This window comes from Microcaecilia unicolor, chromosome 11, assembly GCF_901765095.1.
Source record: "Microcaecilia unicolor chromosome 11, aMicUni1.1, whole genome shotgun sequence".
Classification (NCBI taxonomy): Eukaryota; Metazoa; Chordata; class Amphibia; order Gymnophiona; family Siphonopidae; genus Microcaecilia; species Microcaecilia unicolor.
The window spans coordinates 4,343,360-4,366,098 of NC_044041.1; the positions used below are offsets into that span (position 1 = coordinate 4,343,360).

The following is a 22,739-nucleotide window of genomic DNA, read 5'->3' on the forward strand; positions in this document are numbered from 1 at the left end:
TGAAGTACAAAGAAGAAAAATGAAAAAAAAAAAAAAAGACAAGCATTAGGTGTGTGCGTTCATTTGAGTGCCTTAAATTCAATGCATGCTAATCGAATTAGCTATGCTTTACCCCTCCCCCCCCCCACGCTTTACTAAGCCACGCGACAATGCCAACACAGCCCATTCAAAGTGTCGGCATGCGGCTTAGTAAACAGGGAGGTTAATTTGTTAGTGCATGTTAAGTACATTTTATCTCACACTAAAAAAATTCCTGTTGAAATAAATGGGTTCAGACTAACCCCACCCCCCAAAAAAACAATAACAACCAAATTCTCCTTGCCCGTGCACATCTGTAAGAGCCAAATTCTAGACCTCTATTCCCAAACTAGAGAAAATACGTAAATGATAAGCAACCCAAGATACCTTCAAAAAGCTAGAAGTCAAAAGAGGTGAGCTTCTGGAGGGTAATTTTATAATAGGAATAGAATAAGCAGCAGAGTGGAATCCAGCTACCTCTACCTATGGTTTCAATATGTTAATATGCCACTTACATAGTTTGACTTTCCTCTGGTTGAGTTGATGCCAATTGTTATTAGATACGGTTTTCTATTTCGGGGGGGGGGGGGGGGGGAGGGGAAAGGGTTGTGGGTTGATTGTGGGCGAGTGACAAGAGTGTGAGGGTTGTCTAGTGTGGTAGCATTTGTGGACGTAGGATGTGTGTGGAGTGGTTTTGAGTATTTTCGGGTTCGGTTTATATCATAAAACAATGTGTTGAGCAGAGTCCTTGTTGGATTGAGTTGAATTTTCCACTGAAAATGAGTATGTTTGGTTTTTTTTTATTAAATGTATCAATATATACAAACATATCAAACTTGTCCAGAAAGTTGGTTAAAGAATCTTAATTAACATCTCAAGAAATTATAATAAAACATATATCTTTTTCTCTATTAACCAAACATAAGTCCACAAATGGATAAAATGAATATGTTTTTGATTTAGTCTTTACCTTGGACATATGCATTTTTTTTCCTTTCTATTTTATTTGAGATAGCTCTATACATTATTTGAGCACATACGAAAATAAATATATTTAAAAACAAACAAACAAAAAAAACTATTATGAAATGTATTTTTGTGAACTGCCGAGCACTTTTGGATCATGAAGTTCATAAATATTTTATGACAACACATTTTTTATTGATGACTTTCGCAACAGAACAACAGCCAAACATATATGAACACAATAACACACAGTGCAGAGCTTAGAATGGCATAATAGGAAAATTTGTCATCAGTTAACAATATAATCCCATGTCATCTCTGCCACCTCCCCCCCCCCCCCCCCCCCCCCCAAAAATGCACCCTTGCACTCTGATTTGTGTCAATAGATGAACCAACTGTATTGACAACCACAATCCCCTCAGTTAAACATAATCCATCCTCTATAACCCCCCCCCCCCCAACACCAGCTTCTGCGTAGGACTTTGTTCTTATATCCCTTGACCAGAGGCATGGAAATGCAACCCAACTATACGTAATCCCGAGGGTCATAGCAAATGCAACTTGTTCAAAACAAAACTTTGTGCCTTTGGATGTAAAATTTGAATATAATCCATCCACACTTACAAAAAGCGTTTTTGTCTCTTGAACGTGTGATTACCAGCTCTCAGTGCCCACATAAGCAGGTTATGAAACTGAATTTTCCATTGCCAATAGATAAGTCGTGTCTGACTCGCCCAATGCATTTCTTACCAATAAGGCAAGCTTTCCAGATCAAAAGGCGTTTACCAGCCCCAGTGACGCAAAAAGACCCACACGGATCTTAGAGGGTCCCCACAGGTGAACAAGCCACAGGGTGACCAACTGCACATGTTAAAAAACTAAAACGTTGCTTAAAAAAAAAAAGGTGGACAGCTCCACACCATATGCAAAAATGTTACCTGAGGATCTTGTCACTTGGTACACTAAGAAGTGGCTGCAGCACCCATATAATATGCCTGTCTTTGGGTGACATATCCTCTTAAAAGAATACAAAATGACATTCCCACAGATCAGCCGAATACACTATGGATGGAACCGCAGCAAGCACTCGCCCCAGGTCTAAGGTTAACACCATGCCCAGGTCCTCTCCCCAACTAGTAATGGTACCAGTTTAGTCCACAGGGGCACACTTTCTCAACAACCGATTGTATAGATCTGAAATAGATAACCAGTCCTCTGCAGGGGACTCCAACCAGGTAAGCAAGGATGTATGCTACTACTACTATTAAACACTTCTATAGCGCTACAAGGCATACGCAGCGCTGTACACCATACATGAAAAGACAGTCCCTGCTCAAAGAACTCACAATCTAAATAGGACAGACAGAACAATTAAGAGGTAAGGGGGATTAAAGAGGTGGGGATAACAGGTACAGGCAAGTGAGCAATGATTAGGAGTCAAAAGCATCGTTAACGAGGTGGGATTTTTAGCCTGGATTTGAAAATGGGCAAAGACGGGTATTCTATGTTAGTAGGCCCTCCCGTGGGAAGAACCAATATAATGATGTAATTTGCGATAAGCAAAACTACTGGTGGGTTTGACCCAGGTGGTCTGAAGTAGCTGAGAAAACTCCACCCAAAAGCTGAGCTAGACAAGACACCCATGCCCTTTCCCAATTAAAAAAAACCTGCAGAATCCCGACCCAGGAGAAAGTCTACATTCCCCCTAAGGGGGAGAAGATCCAAGCTTGTTGGGTCCTGACCCCAAAGATAGGCTAGACTACCACCCACCAAGCTGCCCGCAGGGGTTGTACAATTACGCTTCTAGCATAAAGTTTGGGCAAAGAGTAACAGAAGCATGAAGGAGAGAACAATCCCGTTCATAATCAAGGGGGGGTATAATCCGAAATGCCAGGCACCCAATCTCGAGCAAACTATACTGTAGACCCCCAAATCTGGTAGCCCTAACCCTCTCCTCAACCAGTGACCATACAAAAACCTCAACTGGATTTTAGGTTTTCTACCCTGCCATAAGAAGCGCGTTAGTAGGCAGGTCAACAACCTAAAGTAAACAAAGGGAAAGGAGCTGTAACAAATAAAGTCATTTAGGGAATAAAGACATTTTATATAAGCCAATATGTCCCAAAAGACAGATTGGTAAATGTTTCCACCGCTGACATGCTTCCCTCAAGTCCTCACGCAACCAAGTCACATTATATTCATATAACTTAGTCACATCCACCGTAATATAAACACTCAGGTACTTAAATGCACCTCCCACCCACCGCAAAGGAAAATGATCCTGCCTTCTCTCCTTAACCAACTCGGCAGTGGGCAAGGCCTCAGATTTCATAAGATTTAACTGAAATCCAGAAAAGTCCCCATATTAATGGAAACTTTCCAACAAGGCTGGCAACGAACTATGGGGGCCCACAAGATGGACCAGTAAATCATCCGCAAAGACGGTAATTTTAAAATTGGAGCACCACAGGTGCACACCCTTGATATCTCAGTTTGCCAGGATCTCCCGAATCAAGGGTTAAAACAAAAAGAAGAGGTGAGTAAGGGCAACCCTGTCTCATACCACAACAAATCCTCAGGGGAGTTGAGCACAAATCATTGATACGCAACACTGCCAGGGGATTCGTATACAAAGTACATACCACATCCTGGAAAAAAAAACCCAATACCATACGCCGTAAAGAAAGTCCCATTGCATCCTGTCAAAAGCCTTCTCAGCGTCGAAACTGACAAGGAGCGATGGGACCGCATTACCAATCACTGCTTCTAGGGAAGTCAAAATACACCGAATATTCTAAACCGCATAGCGGAGGGGCATTTTCGACCGGGGACGCCCATCTCTAAGGGCTCCCATCTCCGAGGATGGCGCCGCGAAGGGGTGGGACCGACTGTATTTTCAAAAAAGATGGCCGGCCATCTTTTGTTTCAATAATAAGGTTCGGGCCGGCCAAATGTCAGAGATGTCCGGGTTTGAGATGGCCAGCTTTAGTTTTCGCCTATAATGGAAACCAAGGCCGGCCAACTCAAACCTGGCCAAATCCAAGGCATTTGGTTGTGTGAGGAGCCAGCATTTGTAGTGCACTGGTCCCCCTCACATGCCAGGACACCAACTGGGCACCCTAGGGGGCACTTCTAAAAATAAAAAAAAAAATAAAAAAAAAAATAGCTCCCAGGTGCATAGCTCCCGTACCTTGGGTGCTGAGCCCCCCCCAAATCCCACTCCCCACAACTCTACACCATTACCATAGCCCTTATGGGTGAAGGGGGTTTCGGGTGGGTTTTGAAGGGCTCCCATTTTCCACCACAAGTGTAACAGGTAGGGGAGGAGTGGGCCTGGGTCCGCCTGCATGAAGTCCACTGCACCCACCTAAAACCGCTCCAGGGACCTGTATAGTGCTGCAATGGACCTGAGTTTTACATTTGAGGCTGGCAAAAAAAGTTTTTAAAGTTGTTTTTTTGAGGGTGGGAGGGGGTTAGTGACCACTAGGGGAGTCAGGGAGTTGATCCCAAGGTAAGAACCAGCCAAATTGAGCCCTGTTTCAGCAATACCAGGAGATAAACCACCTTTTGGGAAGGCCCATCCCCTGGTTGTTCAAAAAAGGAGGACTCTGGCAGATAAAAAGTTGAGGGACCACCAGGACTAAGAGATGCACTAGAAGATGATAATGGAGTGGAGGTCTTGGCATCCAAAACCTGCATCATTACTTGCAATGATATACGTCTGTCCATTGGACCAACCAGTCTTATTTCTGGGAGTGAGAACTACTACTACTTAACACTTCTATAGCGCTACAAGGCATACGCAGCGCTGTACACCATACACGTAAAGACAGTCCCTGCTCAAAGAGCTCACAATCTAAATAGGACAAACAGACAAAACAACTAAGAGGTAAGGGAGTTAAAGAGGAGGGGATAAAAGGGTACAGGGTAAGTGAGTGGTGATTAGGAGTCAAAAGCAGCGTTAAAGAGGTGGTCTTTTAGCCTGGGTTTCAAAACGGACAAAGACGGGGCTAGACGTACAAGCTCGGGAAGTCTATTCCAGGCGTAAGGTGCAGCGAGCAGAGTCTGGAATTAGCAGTAGAGGAGAAGGGGACAGACAAGAGAGATTTATCCACAGACGGAGTACCCGAGGGGGGGGGGGGGCGTAGGGAGAGACAAGAGTGGAGAGGTACTGGGGAGCGGTAGAGTGAATGCACTTATAGGTCAGTAAGAGAAGTTTGAATTGAACGCGGAAACGGATAGGGAGCCAGTGAAGTGACATGAGGAGAGGGCTAATGTGAGCACAGCGATTTTGGTGGAAAATGAGTCGTGCAGCAGAAACCTATGGAACTTAGCCTCCCAAAGTGCTTTGAAAATATGCCTCATAGTAACATAGTAGATGACGGCAAAAAAAGACCTGCACGGTCCATCCAGTCTGCCCAACAAGACAACTCATGTGTGCTAATTTTGTGTATACCCTACTTTGATTTGTACCTGTGCTCTTCAGGGCACAGACCGTATAAGTCTGCCCAGCACTAGCCCTGCCCCCCCAACCACCAGCCCCGCCTCCCAACCACTGGCTCTGGCACAGACCGTATAAGTCTGCCCAGCACTATCCCCGCCTCCCACCACCGGCTCTGGCACAGACCGTATAAGTCTGCCCAGCGCTATCCCTGCCTCCCAACCTCCAGTCCTGCCTCCCACCATTGGCTCTGGCACAGACCGTATAAGTCTGCCCCGCACTATCCCCGCCTCCCAACCTCCAGCCCCGCCTCCCACTACCGGCTCTGCTAGCCAATCTCGGTTAAGCTCCTGAGGATCCATTCCTTCTGAACAGGAATCCTTTATGTTTATCCCACGCATGTTTGAATTCCGTTACCGTTTTCCTCTCCACCACCTCCCACGGGAGGGCATTCCAAGCATCCACCACTCTCTCCGTGAAATACCTAGCAGAGTTGTCTCAGTATTACGATTTTTGCCGAAAATCTGGCTGGTTAGGATGAAGGGGAAGAGTTTTAATTAAAAAATAGTCCTGAAGCTAGGAGTGAACAGTGAATTCTGTAATTTTAGTGATACATGGGAAACTAGTTGTGTGGGATCTTTGATCCTGGGTTGTACAACAGCAGTTTCCCAAATATGGAAAGGCTGCAAGTAATCATGCAAATATTTTTGACCCAATACAAAGCCACAGGTAATTATGCACCAGAAAGTAAGGCCATCAGCCAAATAAAAGTTCATATATTGGGAATAGTTATATGTGGAAGTTAGATTCAGCACAGAGACTTTGAACTGGCACCCAGGAAATTTCACAATGATAAGTTTACAACCTTTGATACGACTGATTTCATTTCCTTCTTAACATCCCTTTTTCTTTCTTTTCGGTTCTTGTCTCTGTTCCTTTATATTTTCTCTTTCTAGTTTTTTCTTTTCTCTGTTTCATTCCTTCAGATAGAGGAGTGTGGTAGCCGTACAAGGACCTGGGGTTCCTAGCCCATTATAAACCATAAAACTGTATGTCTCTGTTGATCACCCTCCCCTCACCTACCCACACCCATCCTGTTAGAATATCAATGATATGCTTTGATGTCCCCATGCATACCTCCTACCCACCCCCATCCTCCCACCCTGTCAGACTGTCATAGTAATGCTTGAATGTTTTCACTTATATACACTGTCAGCTAGCACATTTGCTTATTTCCGATCTGACGAAGAAGGGCGACCTTCGAAAGCTAATCAAGAAATGTATTAAGTTATGTCCAATAAAAAAGGTATCTTATTTTCTTTTCCATGTTTTATTTTGTTTGATTTCTATTGATTCTACGTGGAATGTTACTATTCCACTAGCAACATTCCATGTAGAAGTCGGCCCTTGTAGATCACCAATGTGGCCGCGCAGGCTTCTGCTTCTGTGAGTCTGACGTCCTGCACGTACGTGCAGGACGTCAGACTCACAGAAACAGAAGCCTGCGCAGCCTTCTACATGGAATGTTGCTAGTGGAATAGCAACATTCCATGTAGAATCTCCAATAGTAGCAACATTCCATGTAGAATCTCCAACAGTATCTATTTTACTGTCATAGTAATGCTTGAATGTTTTCACTTATATACACTGTCAGCTAGCACATTTGCTTATTTCCGATCTGAGGAAGAAGGGCAACCTTCGAAAGCTAATCAAGAAACGTATTAAGTTATGTCTAATAAAAAAGGTATCATCTCATTTTCTTTTCCATGTTTTATTTTGTTTGATTTCTATAGATTCTACATGGAATGTTGCTATTCCACTAACAACATTCCATGTAGAAGTCGGCCCTTGCGGATCACCTATGTGGCCGCGCAGGCTTCTGCTTCTGTGAGTCTGACGTCCTGCACGTACGTGCAGGACGTCAGACTCACAGAAACAGAAGCCTGCGCAGCCTTCTACATGGAATGTTGCTAGTGGAATAGCAACATTCCATGTAGAATCTCCAATAGTAGCAACATTCCATGTAGAATCTCCAACAGTATCTATTTTACTGTCATAGTAATGCTTGAATGTTTTCACTTATATACACTGTCAGCTAGCACATTTGCTTATTTCCGATCTGAGGAAGAAGGGCAACCTTCGAAAGCTAATCAAGAAATGTATTAAGTTATGTCCAATAAAAAAGGTATCATCTTATTTTCTTTTCCATGTTTTATTTTGTTTGATTTCTATAGATTCTACATGGAATGTTGCTATTCCACTAACAACATTCCATGTAGAAGTCGGCCCTTGCGGATCACCTATGTGGCCGCGCAGGCTTCTGCTTCTGTGAGTCTGACGTCCTGCACGTACGTGCAGGACGTCAGACTCACAGAAACAGAAGCCTGCGCAGCCTTCTACATGGAATGTTGCTAGTGCAATAGCAACATTCCATGTAGAATCTCCAATAGTAGCAACATTCCATGTAGAATCTCCAATGGTAGCAACATTCCATGTAGAATCTCCAACAGTATCTATTTTACTGTCATAGTAATGCTTGAATGTTTTCACTTATATACACTGTCAGCTAGCACATTTGCTTATTTCCGATCTGACGAAGAAGGGCGACCTTCGAAAGCTAATCAAGAAATGTATTAAGTTATGTCCAATAAAAAAGGTATCATCTTATTTTCTTTTCCATGTTTTATTTTGTTTGATTTCTATTGATTCTACGTGGAATGTTACTATTCCACCAGCAACATTCCATGTAGAAGTCGGCCCTTGCGGATCACCTATGTGGCTGCGCAGGCTTCTGTTTCTGTGAGTCTGACGTCCTGCACGTAGACTTCTACATGGAATGTTGCTAGTGGAATAGCAACATTCCATGTAGAATCTCCAATAGTAGCAACATTCCATGTAGAATCTCCAGTAGTAGCAACATTCCATGTAGAATCTCCAATGGTATCTATTTTACTGTCATAGTAATGCTTGAATGTTTTCACTTATATACACTGTCAGCTAGCACATTTGCTTATTTCCGATCTGACGAAGAAGGGCGACCTTCGAAAGCTAATCAAGAAATGTATTAAGTTATGTCCAATAAAAAAGGTATCATCTTATTTTCTTTTCCATGTTTTATTTTGTTTGATTTCTATTGATTCTACGTGGAATGTTACTATTCCACCAGCAACATTCCATGTAGAAGTCGGCCCTTGCAGATCACCAATGTGGCCGCGCAGGCTTCTGCTTCTGTGAGTCTGACGTCCTGCACGTACATCAGACTCACAGAAACAGAAGCCTGCGCAGCCTTCTACATGGAATGTGGCTAGTGGAATAGCAACATTCCATGTAGAATGTCCAATAGTAGCAACATTCCATGTAGAATCTCCAATGGTATCTATTTTACTGTCATAGTAATGCTTGAATGTTTTCACTTATATACACTGTCAGCTAGCACATTTGCTTATTTCCGATCTGAGGAAGAAGGGCAACCTTCAAAAGCTAATCAAGAAATGTATTAAGTTATGTCCAATAAAAAAGGTGTCATCTTATTTTCTTTTCCATGTTTTATTTTGTTTGATTTCTATTAATTCCTTCAGATAGAAAGAATATCAATATCTTTCTTTTCTTTTTTTCTCTTCCTCCTGATCTGATCTTCCTGACTGCTCCCCCTTTCCCTATTCCTCCTTTCTCTTATGTCCTCCATTCCTCAACTTCTTCCTTCTACGTTATTCTACTCAATTATTCCTCCCCTCCCAACTTTTGCCCTCTATGCTTTGCTTTTTTTGGCTCACCAAAACAGCCCAAGATCAATTACAACTGAAAATCTACACATAATCTAGCCCTTTATAACAATTACCAATAAACCTAAAAAATGTAATAAGTTGAAATCCTTTGCTGAAAACACGCCTTATAAAGCCATGTTTGTAAACATTTGTACAGCACTGAGTTTGACAAAGGCCCAAGGATAAGCTGTTCTACAATTTTGAACCTTGTACTCCAAAAGATCTTTTACAAGGTCTCTTCAGTGCCACCACTTTGGTGATTTCTTCTTCCTCCTCTTCTTCTTCCATACTTGGTTCTCTCTTCTCTAGTTACTGGTCCCTGCCCCCCCCCCCCCCCCCCCACTGTCCCTCATGTTTCTGCAACCTTTCCCAAAAATCTGGATCTTCTCCTTTTTGTCCCTTCATCTACTACTCTCTCTTTCCTCCATTTAATATGATCTCCCCATATGGCCACATCTCCTCTTCCTCATCTCTAGAACACTCTCCTCACATTCTCTTTCCACGAAAGCTGTCCTTTACATCCTATTTCCCCCTGCCCCCCACCCACCCACCCACCCACCACCAGTTTCCTTTTTCTCTTAACCATTCCATTCTCTCAGACTTTCTTATAGATTTTTCTGTCTTGCTGCTCAATTTATTCACTTGCTCAGGGCCAATCCTGCCACTAGGTGGACTAGGAATGCAGATTGTAAGCTCTTCCGAGCAGGGACCGTCCTTATTGTTAATTTGTACAGCGCTGCGTAACCCTAGTAGCGCTCTAGAAATGTTAAGTAGTAGTAGTAGTAGACCTAGGCTAAAGCTGTCCCCATCCCATGGGTTCTGTCTCTGGCCCCACCTAGTCCCCATAGGCCCTGTGTCAATCCCTGCCCAACCCCGCAAACCCCGTCTCTGTCCCCGCCCCATCCCCATAGGTTCTGTCCCCATCCCTGCCTATCCCCATGGGCTCTCTGTTCTCATCTGCAGAAGCCTCAAACACTTATGATTTTATATTTAAATCTTTTTATTAAAGTATAAAAAGGAATAAGCTGTGCAACTGTTGTGTATAAATTACAAATAGAAAATAGTAACAATGAGCAACTATAATAAACCCTCCGACCACCACCACCACCCTCTACCCTTCCAACCCTAACAATAGCTGACTTCTACTACCCCAATGAATCCTAACCCACCTGTTAAAATGTCCAGGGGTACAACATACAATTTGAAGCACTGTTATGATTTTTTAAATCTGTGGATAAATAAGAAGTCATCAACAATCTCAGGGTTTCAGTATTCCGCAGTCCCTCCTGCAATAGAAGGATGTCTTCTTAGAAGATGTGTTGTAAGGTCGTGTTTTGAATATCCTGCCTCACCGCCATTGTGCTAACACATATCCCCCTTTTCCTAACATGCACCTGTCTCCCCATATACTCACTTTGCTGTCTTCTGCTCTCATCTGTTTTCTTTATCCCCTCATAAAGGGAAAACTATGTACGACCACCTAAACTTCTGGAAAAAAATAAAAACTAACCTGTTTAAACAGGCATACCCTACCAATCCAATGCCTACCAATGCCTGATCTCTGCAACACAACAAAACTAAAGTACGTAATGGACATAACACAATTCTTCCGTTGTACGATTCCATAATGTGGCTGTGCCACATGAACTTTATCTAACCACAGTATCACTTTGTATTTGTTTACACCGGAGTCTGCAAACGCCTCTCCAGTACTATGTAAGCCACATTGAGCCTACAAATAGGTGGGAAAATGTGGGATACAAATGTAACAAATAAAATAAATATTTCTTCTTATTATTTATTACACTTGTATCCCACATTTTCCCACCTATTTGCAGGCTCAATGTGGCTTACAAAAGACCTGTTATGGCATCGCCATTCCAGGATAAAAAGATACCGCTGGTGTTACAAAGATATTAAGGATGACAAGAAAGCTGATCAAACAGTTAAAAGAAGAAGACAATCAGAATAAGGGTGGAGCGGTGATGTGTTATAGTTAGTTATGGGTTCTTATGGTAGGCATTGTTGAAGAGATAGGTTTTTTTTCTCCAGCTCTCCCTTATCTGTTTCCTCTAGTGTTCTCTTCTTCAAATACCTTAAGTTCAACCCTCTCATTATACCCCTTTTTTACTGCTTCATCTGGTAAGCAGCATAATGGGGTGGACCATAGGGAACATGGACCCACCAATATTTTCCTAGCACAACAGCAATTAAACACCTTGCAGGAAATTATTGCTGTTGCTTTTTTTTTTTTTTTTTTGTAAGCACACCACCCAGAAGACGTTTTATTACTTCAGTTATCTATGTCCTCCAACCTTTCAGCAGTAGGTAAGAACTGGAAAGCCAGGATCAAAGTTTGCTTCTCTCACAGCCACTCCTTGGGACCTTTGCAAGCCAGCACATCTGCATTACATTCCTACAGACCTGGGCTGTTTCTCAGGTTCAACTTAAAATTTTAAGATCACTTTGACAGTGAAATGACAACTTGATCGCACTCGTAAGAGACAACGTGTTAAAATGCTTGGGGGGGGGGGTAAATGCAATAAAAATGAGTCTTTAAGGGGCTGCTTAGCACAGAACAGATTTCTAGCTATGAGTCACTAGATCTAATTTCAGAGATTTTGACGTCAATGCACTGCACCACCTTTGATGAAGAAATGGGCGAAATGCCCCCAAGATGCAGAGCACAAAAGCCGCAGGTACAGCCGAAGCCCCGGCTCTCCTGGGACACACCCAGGTGCTCTCGCTCTCACCTGAAAGCACAGTCAGAGCAGGAGAATCGAGCGCCTACCCCGCGGATCCGCCTCTTCAATCGAACGCCTATCTCCCCGATCGCCACCTGTCGGCGCTAGGCTCAGGTAGGAAAGCCGGCGGCCCGGGTTGGCTTTTCAATCGAGCGCCTATCTAGTCGAACCGCGCTGCTCGGCGCTTAACCCGTCGCGCCTGGGAGAGAGCCGCACCTCTTGGCGGGCGGGCGCCCGTACACAGGAAGCAGCAGCAGCGCGAGGCAGCAGGAGCCCAGGGCGGCTGTGACAGCAGGCGCGAGGCGGGCAGGAGGGCTCGGAAACGCGAACGGAAGTAGCGGGCGGTGGGGGGAGGAACCGAGACAGGCCTGCGCCTCGACGGGCTGGGAGTCCCGTCACAGGTGGACCCGCCTCCCGCTGCCCACCTGCCACCGTAACCCCCTCCCCCAGCCAGGTGAGAGCTCGGGACCGCGCGCGCGCGCTTTGCACACGGTTCCTTCCAACGCCGTGTGGCGCTTCTTGTTGACCAAACTTTTGAGAGTCGCGAGGGAGCAGCTGAGAGCGGGAAGGCGTGGCCACCCACGGCTCGCGCTACTACAGCAGGCACCGGGGCTCGCGGCCGGAAAGGAGGGGTCTGCGACTGAGCCTGAGGCAGCGGCGGCGCTCGCTGGAGTCTTCTTTGGCTGAGTTCATTTCCGCCATCTCCTCCTCCTCCTCCTCCCTCTGCTGTCATCGAGCGCAGAAACGCTGTCACGGCGGTGCAGAAGGAGAAGAAGAACCAACCAAACCTGCCTAAGGTTTTCACTTGCTAGAAAAAGCTCGTCTGGTGCCTCTTCGCTCCCCAATTCTCTTGCACCACCAGCCAATGTAAAAAAGCAAACTTTGCCATCTTTTGGACACTGTAGGTATCTTCTTTGCTGCACGGGAAGATGGGAGAGTGAAAGCAAACTGCAGGGTTTGGTTTCTTTAGTAGCAGTTTAAAACGAAAAATGTTTTTTTTATAGCTCTTAGCCTTGAGAGTTAGTTACCTGGGCAAATTCCTTTGGAAAATTATTTATTGCATTTGTAACCCACATTTTCCCACCTATTTGCAGGCTCAAAGTGGCTTACATATGGCTCATTGCCCCCACTGTGCAGCCAAAGAAAAGCAAATATTTTATGCGGTTTCTTTTTTTTTTATTATTATTTAAGTAGTAGTATTTGCAAAACAATGTTACACTTAAAACTTTTTATATTTATACTCCTGATGGACCGTTTGAAATATCAGACGTTTTAAGTTAGCAAATATCATGGCGAGACAGAGTTCACCCTTGATATTTTTGATCTGCTTTACTTCCCTACACACTCGTATTCTGTTTTTAATACAGATATTTAGGCAGCTTTTCTAATTGATGCTCCAGGTAGTTGACTATTAATTTTTTTAGGTACATTAGATTGCAAGCTTTTGGAGAAGAAAAGTGAGTACTTAATAATATATAGATCACATGGTGTGACAGTAGAAGTGGGATTTGAGCCTTGGTTCACAATCTGTTTCTTAAACCTAGTGGCTCTTAACTCTGTCTTTGGGACACAGCAGGCCTGTCAGGTTTCAGGCTATCCACCATGGATATGTATATCATTTAAATATGATCATATGCATATTTATTATTGATAACCTGAATATCTGACTGGCTGGTTTGAGAACTGCTCCAACCACTAGCCTGCCGCTTACTATATTACTAATGACATCAAACGAAATCCGGGATACAGTGAAAGACAATGTTCTTCTTTCCCTCACCTATCAGCCACTTTTGATTTGGTAAGTCCTTCAAAAATTCTCCAGAGGCTAGTTGATTTGAATATCTCTGGTAACACACTTCAGTGTTTGGTAGGAATGAAAATGAGGGAAGGGATGATTTATCACCTTTTTGTATTTTTTTGCAACTACATTCAAAGCAGTTTACATTGTATATACAGGTACTTAATTGTACCTGGTGCAATGAAGGGTTAAGTGAGTTGCCCAGAGTAGCAGGAGCTGCAGTGGGAATTGATCCCTGTTCCCTAGGATCAAAGTTCGCTACACTAACCACTAGGCTACTCCTCTACTCATGAGCTTTTGTTCATTACTCTACTTCCCTGTTTGTACCTTGACTTTTGCTTTGGTTGTACCACTGAAACGTGGTATATCAAATCTATGACACCCACCCCTGGCCCTACTCCTTCAGTCTCTTGGCTTTGTTGTTTTCATTTACGTTGATGACGTTTAGCAAATCTTCCCTCTTGACCCACATTCATCTTCCCCTAATATAACTAGAGTGGTCAACGATTAAAAAGTTGTATTCAAAGCTAATCATGAGATTAAAGAATTTAATTGCTCAATTAATCATGATTAATCATAGTGTGCAGGCCCTTCCTTTCCTCCTGCATGACTGTGAGCCTGCAGTGAACCCAAAAGACTTTGAATGTTGGCCTGTACATGCAAATTTGCGAGAAATACCTCAGATGCAACTTTACAGTGTAAAGAATGTACTGAAACAGTGGCCTTAGGGTTAATCTGTCCCAAATGAGCAGCTAATGCACCCGAAGATTGAAGTGTAGCAATTTCAATGATCTGCTGGTGTAAGATTCTGAAGCCTTTCGTTATGGAGGTTTGGCAGCTTTAATTCTTTAGCTAATTAATAGCATTAAATGCCCACCTCTATTGCCAACTAAAGCTGATCACTAACTACGGTCCCTCCTCCCTCAATTTCTTAGTCTCTTTGTGTTCCAAGCACCCTTTCATTGTTTCTATCCTTCACCGGTCTCTGGGTCTATTGCAAGCCACTCCCTTCTCACTCAGCTTTCATCTTGTGCACAGCCTGAAGACACTCCAGCGTGGTCGGCTATTCTTCTAGATGTGCGTGGAGCAGATGCAAATCATGTCCTCCTTACAGGCCTCTTCTTTGACCAGCCTCCAACCTCTGGCGAGCCGGTGACTGCTCCTGTTGTAGGAGTTGCACTCAGCTTGCATCTTGTGCACGGCCTGAAGACACTCCAGCATGGTCGGATATTGTTCTAGATGTGCGTGGAGCAGATTGAAATCATGTCCTCCTTACAGGCCTCTTCTTTGACCAGCCTCCAACCTCTGGCGAGCCGGTGACTGCTCCTGTTGTAGGAGTTGCACTCAGCTTGCATCTTGTGCACGGCCTGAAGACACTCCAGCATGGTCGGATATTGTTCTAGATGTGCGTGGAGCAGATTGAAATCATGTCCTCCTTACAGGCCTCTTCTTTGACCAGCCTCCAACCTCTGGCGAGCCGGTGACTGCTCCTGTTGTAGGAGTTGCACTCAGCTTGCATCTTGTGCACGGCCTGAAGACACTCCAGCATGGTCGGATATTGTTCTAGATGTGCGTGGAGCAGATTGAAATCATGTCCTCCTTACAGGCCTCTTCTTTGACCAGCTTCCAACCTCCGGCGAGCCGCTGACTTCTGCTGCTGTTGGAGTTGCTCTGGCTCTAGTTCAGGTCCGCCAGTTGAACAGAGGTTACAGAGACCAAGAGCCATAGACCAATTAAAGCTCCCAACAAAAGCAGGGGCTGCGGCATCTTAACGTGTCTGCAAGCAGACATCTTGGAACTAGTGAGATACTTCAGTGAAGCCTTACATATTTAAACCAGGAGCCCACTTTGGTCAAGAATGTGGCTGCATGAGGTAGGCAACAATTACAAATTTTGCCCGCATTAAAATAAACATGATTTTAACACATTAAGTGCCCACCACTAATTATAACTTTATTCACTAAATTAAACAGGATAGCAGATTGCAGTATTCAGTTTTAGTTCATTCTCCAGAATCTGGTGAGAAGCTATGATTTTTTTTTTCCTTGCCAAACATTGAGCCTCATTTTACCTGTGCTTACTATTAAAGGAGTTTTTACATTCAAAAACTGTTAAGATTTTAGGGGTTACTCTGAACAAAGAGCTTACTTTCCACACTCATATTTCACACGTCATGTCGTTGTGCTTTTTAACTCTTAGGGCCCTGTTTACTAAGGTGCGTTAGTGTTTTTAGCGTGCCTACACTTAGCGCCTAAAGGGTCCATAGGCACGTACGTGGTTAACACGTGTTAAAAATGTTAATGCGCCTAAAACGCTGCGCCAAAAACGCTGCTTAGTAAACAGGGCCCTTAGGCAGATTTGATCGAACCCTCCATACCCTACTTCTCACTTTGGGTATCCAAATCAGATTATTGCAGTTCCCTCTTTCTAGGGCTCCCTAATAATCAGCTAGATAAATAATAGCTTATGCAAAACGTTGCCATTGAGTTTATTCTTTGGAGGAAATTTGACCATGTTACCCCTCTCTTCCTAACAAAACACTGGCTTTCTGTAGCCTATAGAGTCCCTTGTCAGGTGATTGTGACCTGAATTGGCCACTGTCGGAGACAGGATGCTGGGCTAGATGGACCTTTGGTCTGTCCCAGTGTGGCGATGCTTATGTCTTATGGTAATATAGTTTATAGTTTTATTAAATTTGCTATACCATGCTAACTGGTGAGCAGAGCAGTGTACAAGTTAAAAAATAAAAAGAAAGGAACTACACATTTTTGATAGGAGAGTAAACCAGTCACACACATGCCATCTTTAGGTCTTATCTAATCTTCTCTATTCTCATACCCTTTACACTTCAAAGGACGCTATTGGTTATATCCCCTTCCTTGTCAGTTCTGTTTGGATACCATTAGATACTCCTTGTTTTAGTGTCTTTGCTCCACCCCTAAGGAATAACCTTCCCTTTACCTCAAATTAGAACCTTCAGTGAACAAATTTAAATAATTTCTTAATGCTTTTAAATTCTTTGTAGCCTTCTTGAATGCATGGAATATATAATTCCTAGGTCCCTTGTCGTTCCCTACCATTTTTTGGCTGGACTTGCAAATGAATAATGAATTTTTCTATTTATTAAAATAAAGAGACCTTTGTGACTTTCCCTTAATGTTGTCTCTTGTAAAACATTGTATCTTTATCTTCTTTCTTCCCACTGTACATGAGGGAAGAAAGTTGTGTGCTCCGCTTCCCTCCTTAGGGAAAAGTGTAAACCACTTAGATTTTTGTAATATAGGTAGATATAAAACAATGTATTTTAAATTGCATGGCCTATATCAGTACAAGGAGGCAACAGTTTGAAACAGCAGGGACTGTCTCTTTGTATCAGGTATTCAGCGCTGCGTGCGTCTGATAGCACTATACAAATGCTAATAATAATAATAATAATAATTTTCCTAATGCTGACTGTTGATATGCCTTGGGTGATCTTTATTAGACCTTGATGATTTGTGAGTTGAGTGCTATGGTATTCACCTATGCTCTGGAACACCCTACTGCTTGAACTTTAAATCTGAATCTTCATACTTTTAAGAACTTTTAAGTCAAGCCTTTTCTAATGACGTGGACATACATTTACATCTTCTCTCTTTTCTCTCCATAACTCATCTTGAGCTTTTAGTCTAAACCGCCTTGCTGCTATTTTGGCAATTAGTGGTATATCTCATAAAGGAAAGTAAGATGGAATCATTGAAGGGTTACAATATCATGATGTCCACTGTAAATTATCTAGGTGGATGGCATATGTTAAGGGTTCATTCCTTCCCTAACTTGCCCTCATAGATGCATTCTTTGTAGTTTTGGGATAAGATTTTTATTTAATTTATGCATTAAAAAAATTCTAACTTGCAATAATGCAATAAGAAATAATATACAGTACATCTCAAAGATTTACAAATATTCCACATTATCTTGAATCCTAAACTGAGTACAGGTAACACGCATAATTAAAAGACAAATTAAATCAAATAAGGAAATAAAATGGGATACAAGATTAATTGGGGTAAATCAGAGGCTCTGCTGCTCAACTAACACATGACCAGAGTTCATTGTAGGCTAAAAAGCATTTAGAAGTCTGGTTTTTCCCAACACTGGAAGATATGTCTAAAAAAACAGCCGTATTCTGCTGGATATAGTCAAAGAATGCTTGTTACAGTGGTCCCCTCTTAGATTGTCTTAGTGGGGCAGGCTCGACACAATAAAAATGATGATTGGTTCCCAAGTTGAATAACATATTGAGTTCAATACCCCGTATTTTCTTCCATTCTCTACTGAAATGTTTCTCTGAAATGGTAAAAACACTTAGAATTGCTCTTAAAACGTTACAGCTTTCTAAAGCTTCACATAGTGAAACATCCCAGATTTCTACTGTTATCATTTGGTTTACATTAAAAGATTGGAGTGGCCTATTTTCATCAGTGAGCAGCATTGGGCTTGCCAGTGTGGTTGGTTAGACAGCACAGTGCTGTCTCCTGTTCCCTCGTCATATGCCTCTGAGATGCCGATTCTTCAGTTTGCAAAGAAACCTTAAAACACTTGGAGATCAAATATGGAAGTATTTTGCAAGCTCCGTTTATTGATTATTTATTAGGCTTTATTGACTGCCCTTATGAAGGAATTCACCCAAGGCAGTGTACAACAAAAATCTGGATATAGGCAATAGATAATGTCAGCAGAAAAAAATATTTAAATGCTGTAATAGTATAGAAATGGTATTGAATGCTACTTAGTGTCAACACAATAAAACTTCTTAATAGATAACATAAGGTATAAGTGGAGTTGGAACCTTTAGATAGATAAAAAAGAGAATAAGGGGACTAACTTAGTGACATGTGAAATCAGAAAGGTGTATGAATATAATCTCAGCCAGGGTAGGAGTGAATAAGCAGAATCTAGCTACAGTATGTGCAACTGGTGTTAGTCCTTGTTGGGTATCTGTGACTAGCAAGTTAGTTGCTGCTTCTATTAAAGGCTTGAGAGAAGAGACAATTTTTCAGTGCTTCCTGAAGTAGAGATAGTCTTGCGTTCAGTGAAGCCTTTTAGGGAGTACATTCCAGAGTGTGGGGACCACTCCGGAGAAGGCTTGTTGGTAGGTGTCATGTTTTGATGCTCTTTTGGAGAGTGCGTGGTTAGGGCAGGGGTTGTTAATCCTTTTTTTGGTTCCCACATTCATTTCATTGATTAGTGAAACCCTTTCACTCTCCCTCCTTAAACCATGTGTCCACTAGTGACTACCGACAGCTACATGTCGCTCGCTGTTAGCTGTTAACAAGCCACTAAAATTACAGCAGTACATAGTTAAATTACCAATAACCATCCTAATAAGTTCCCGGACAGAGTGAAGGTAGTTTAAATTAATTGCCTCAAATTTCAGGACGTTCCTCTGCACCCTGTTTGATCTTTTCTTGTACCTCTTAGAGGTGCAGGAACCACTAGTTACCCTGGGTTAGGATACTCCTTGGGAGCTCCTTAGTGGACTTGGTGTGTATAGGAAGATCATGTTTAAGTACTTTGGCCCATTTCCTGTAAGGGCCATGAAGATCCGAGTTCTTAAAATTTAGCCCTGTATTGTACTGGGAGCCAGGTGAAGTTTCTTCAGAAACAGTGTGATGTGATCTTGTTGCTTAACCTTCTATCACTCTTGCTGCATTCTGGATCCATTGGAGCTGGTGCAAACCCTTTGTAGACAGACCAGTGTAGAACACATTACAGTAATCCCAGTCTTGATGATGTTATGGCATGAACCACTGTGACAAGACATGCCTTCAGTGTACGGAGAGAAGCAGCTTAATTGTAGGTGATAGACGTAGCTTCTGAAGCTTTCTTGAATTTGGGTTGTGTCCATCTACGAGCGGAAGGAGACAGAGAAAATAGTTCCAAGTAAACCGCCCCTTAAGCGTATTGTGCAGCCTGGAATGTTCAGTATTTTCGCTGTCTCCTAGCAGATGGTGGACGGAGTGTGCAGCTGCTCTGGATTGCTGGCTGGTAGCTCCTGTCCCAGATTCTTCTGGTGACTGTGGAGCCAGGGGTGTCCTAGTAGCCATGTTGGGGCTAGTTTTAGATCAGTGGTCCTGAGTTCCTCATCTGCCAGCTAGGGAGATATTCAGTGACTCTGGTTCCCTCCCCTCCCCTACCTCCCCTGGCTGTCTTTCTAGCAGGGTGATGGTTGATTGTGGCATGGAGTAACTCGTCTCCCCTGTGGGGTTCTTCTCTTCTGTGGTGGTAGGTATTAGAGAATGATGCGGGGACGAAGTTTGTCCCCGCCCCGTCCCCGCGAACTCTGTCCCTATCCATAGAAGCCTCACTGTTTAACCACACTTACGATTTACCTTTGGGTTTAAAAAGCAAAATCATGCGCATGTAAGGACTGCATACACGAATTAAAACAAATGCCCTTAAAATGTAATAATACTGGACTGGTCTGGCAAGCAATATTGAAACAGTGATGGAATATTCATTCACATAACAAGCAATAATGAGCACTAATTTTTCTAATCATTCTACAACTTCAAGCACATTTAATTCTTTTCTCACTATACAAAACAGAGAACCACAAAAAAACTGAAATAGAGATCTCCCTCAAGAAAGCCAGGTAAACACTGGTAAAAGAGAAACAGAAATGTATTTTCTCCTGCACTCTGCAAAATACAAAAATAGAAAAGACTTACATTTCACAAAGCAGGCACGTCTCAGTCCTTAAAAAAGTATTAAATAAAAAGATTTCTACCTTTGCTGTCTGAGCACTTTATTTTTCTAATTGGGCTGGTCCCAGTCTCTTTTCCACTTTCCACATGTCCGTCTTCTCTAAATTCTTTTCCACGTTCTTCTCTCTCCTCTTGGCTTTGTCCTTTCCTTCTCTACGTCTGTCTGGCAGTGACCTTTCATTTCATGTCCCCCCCCCCCCCCCCCTTATTTGTATTTATTCCCCTTTCTCTCACCTTAGTCTCTGTTTCACTTCTCATCTACCTACTAGCTTTTACCATTGCTCCCTCTGTCTGTCACTTAATATCCAGTCTCCTAAACCCCTATCTTTTTTCACCCACTTCCTTAGCCCTCATTCCCATCCTATTAGCCCTCATCTACCCTCCACTGGATCTCATCACCCTATCAGTCGCCAGCGCCATCCGTTTCTCTCTTTCATTCTCTTGCTTCCAAGGCCCTTTACCCCATGCCCTTCCTTCCTCTTCCCCCTTGCAAGGTCGTGTCACTCTCCCTCCCTCCCTCCCTCCCTCCCTCCAAGGTCCGGTGTCACTTTCCCTCCCCCTCCACAGTGTCTGGTGTTGCTTTCCCTCCATACCACCCCGCCCCCCCCAAAGTCTGGTGTCGCCTTCACTCCCCCCCACCCCCCCCCCCCCCCCACAAGGTCTTGTGTCGCTTTCCCTCCATCCCCCTCCCAAGTTCGGTGTCACTCTCCCAATCTTCCTGCCTCCCCACCCCCCAACAGGGTCGGTGTCACTCTCCCTCCATCCGTTTCCACAGGGTCTGGTGTTGCTCGCTCTCCCACCCCACCCCTGCCACCATCGGGTCCTGTATTGCATTCTCCCTCCCCCTGCAAGCTCTGGTGTCACTCCTGCACCTCTGCTACAGGCTTTCCATCTTCCGGGCTGCCGGCAGCGTTAGCAATCTAAGCACGCTGCCTTCGTGTGCCAGGAAGCCTTCTCTCTGCAGTGAGTGGAATCGGGAAGTCGCAATAGAGAGAAGGCTTCTGGGTTGCACAAAGGCAGCGTGCTTACGTTGCTAATGCTGCTGGCAGCCCGGAAGATGGAAAGGCTGCAGCGGGAGCACAGCGGAAAGGTGCAGGAGTGACACCGGAGCTTGCAGAGGGGGAGGGAGAGTGCGATACAGGACCAGGCGGGGGGGGGGGGGGTGCAGGGGGAGAGCAAGCGAACGACACCAGACTTGGAAGGAAGGGAGGGAGGATGAGAAAAAGGTAGGCGTCTGTTGTGCCATGGGTGCAGGGGTTGTTATTTATTTATCACATTTGTATCCCGCATTTTCCCACTGATTGCAGGCTCAAAGTGGCTTACAATAATATTGTAGTAAAGTTAGAATGCAGGAAGTACAATTTTGCAAATTTAGAGCAAGATAGGAATAACAATTGAACTGCAATAGGTATTGAGAGTAAGATTAGAATAAACAATTAATCAGTAATAAATAAAGAAGATAATAAACGTGTAATTAGTATCCATTGGATCATATAATAGTAAGGGATAATTCTGATTATGTTGAAACTGGGGAATAAGCCTTCGATGCGTCTGACTTTGATTGGTACACCTTCTGGGTTAACTCCATGCGTTCCACTAAGTCAGCAGCGATATCCCAATCCTCATACTTTATATTCCACAGAGCCTACTGAACCCCTGCTCGAGTAGCAAGAATTCTCCACTTCAAATGCTGGGCTTGACAGGAAAGAGATGGATCATTAGCGCATATGGTCTTCTGCAAAAACGTCGGAGCATTCTGGCGCCTTATTTGGGCAAAAATGTGTCTTATTTTTCACTTGCCTGTGTCTACAGCGATCTTTTATGAGGTTGTGATTCTGCGAGCCTCTTGTCCTAATATCTCTCTTCTAGAGTCAGATAAGAAGTTGTTCAATATACTGTTAGCAGTTGCTTTGCACTTAATTGTTTCAAATTGGAAAAATAATGTGCATCTAAATTATAGTGAATGGTGGAGCTACGTTTGTGTGATAAGAAAATATGAAACAATTCTGGTCCATAGACTTCGTAGAGTTAAGTCTGTCTTAAGGACTTGGGCTCGTTTAGACCTCTTTTGTCAGGAACCGCATAGCACTACTTGACCTTATGTATCCAGGATATTTGTCTAAAGGTATTGTCATGGAACGATGCTAATGTTGTTCTGATCTTTATTTACGCTTATTTACCATGGAGTGTTGTTTTTGTTTGCTTTTGTGTTTACTTTTCTGTCTTATGTTTTGAAAAACCTTTAATAAAAATATGGGG

The 22,739-nt window shown here is 43.4% G+C and overlaps 1 protein-coding gene across 3 annotated transcripts in view; it reads left to right on the top strand.

The window, feature by feature from the left end:
- The first annotated feature begins 11,948 nt into the window (after positions 1-11,948).
- The window catches only part of TAOK3 (TAO kinase 3), a 188,713-nt gene continuing 177,922 nt past the window's right edge, over positions 11,949-22,739 (top strand). For 2 of the 3 annotated variants that reach the window (XM_030220132.1, XM_030220130.1), the window contains exon 1: positions 11,949-12,834. The gene's annotated coding sequence lies outside the window, so the exon portion shown is untranslated. The remainder of the gene's footprint in view (positions 12,835-22,739) is intronic. The other variant, XM_030220131.1, reaches the window with a different exon arrangement.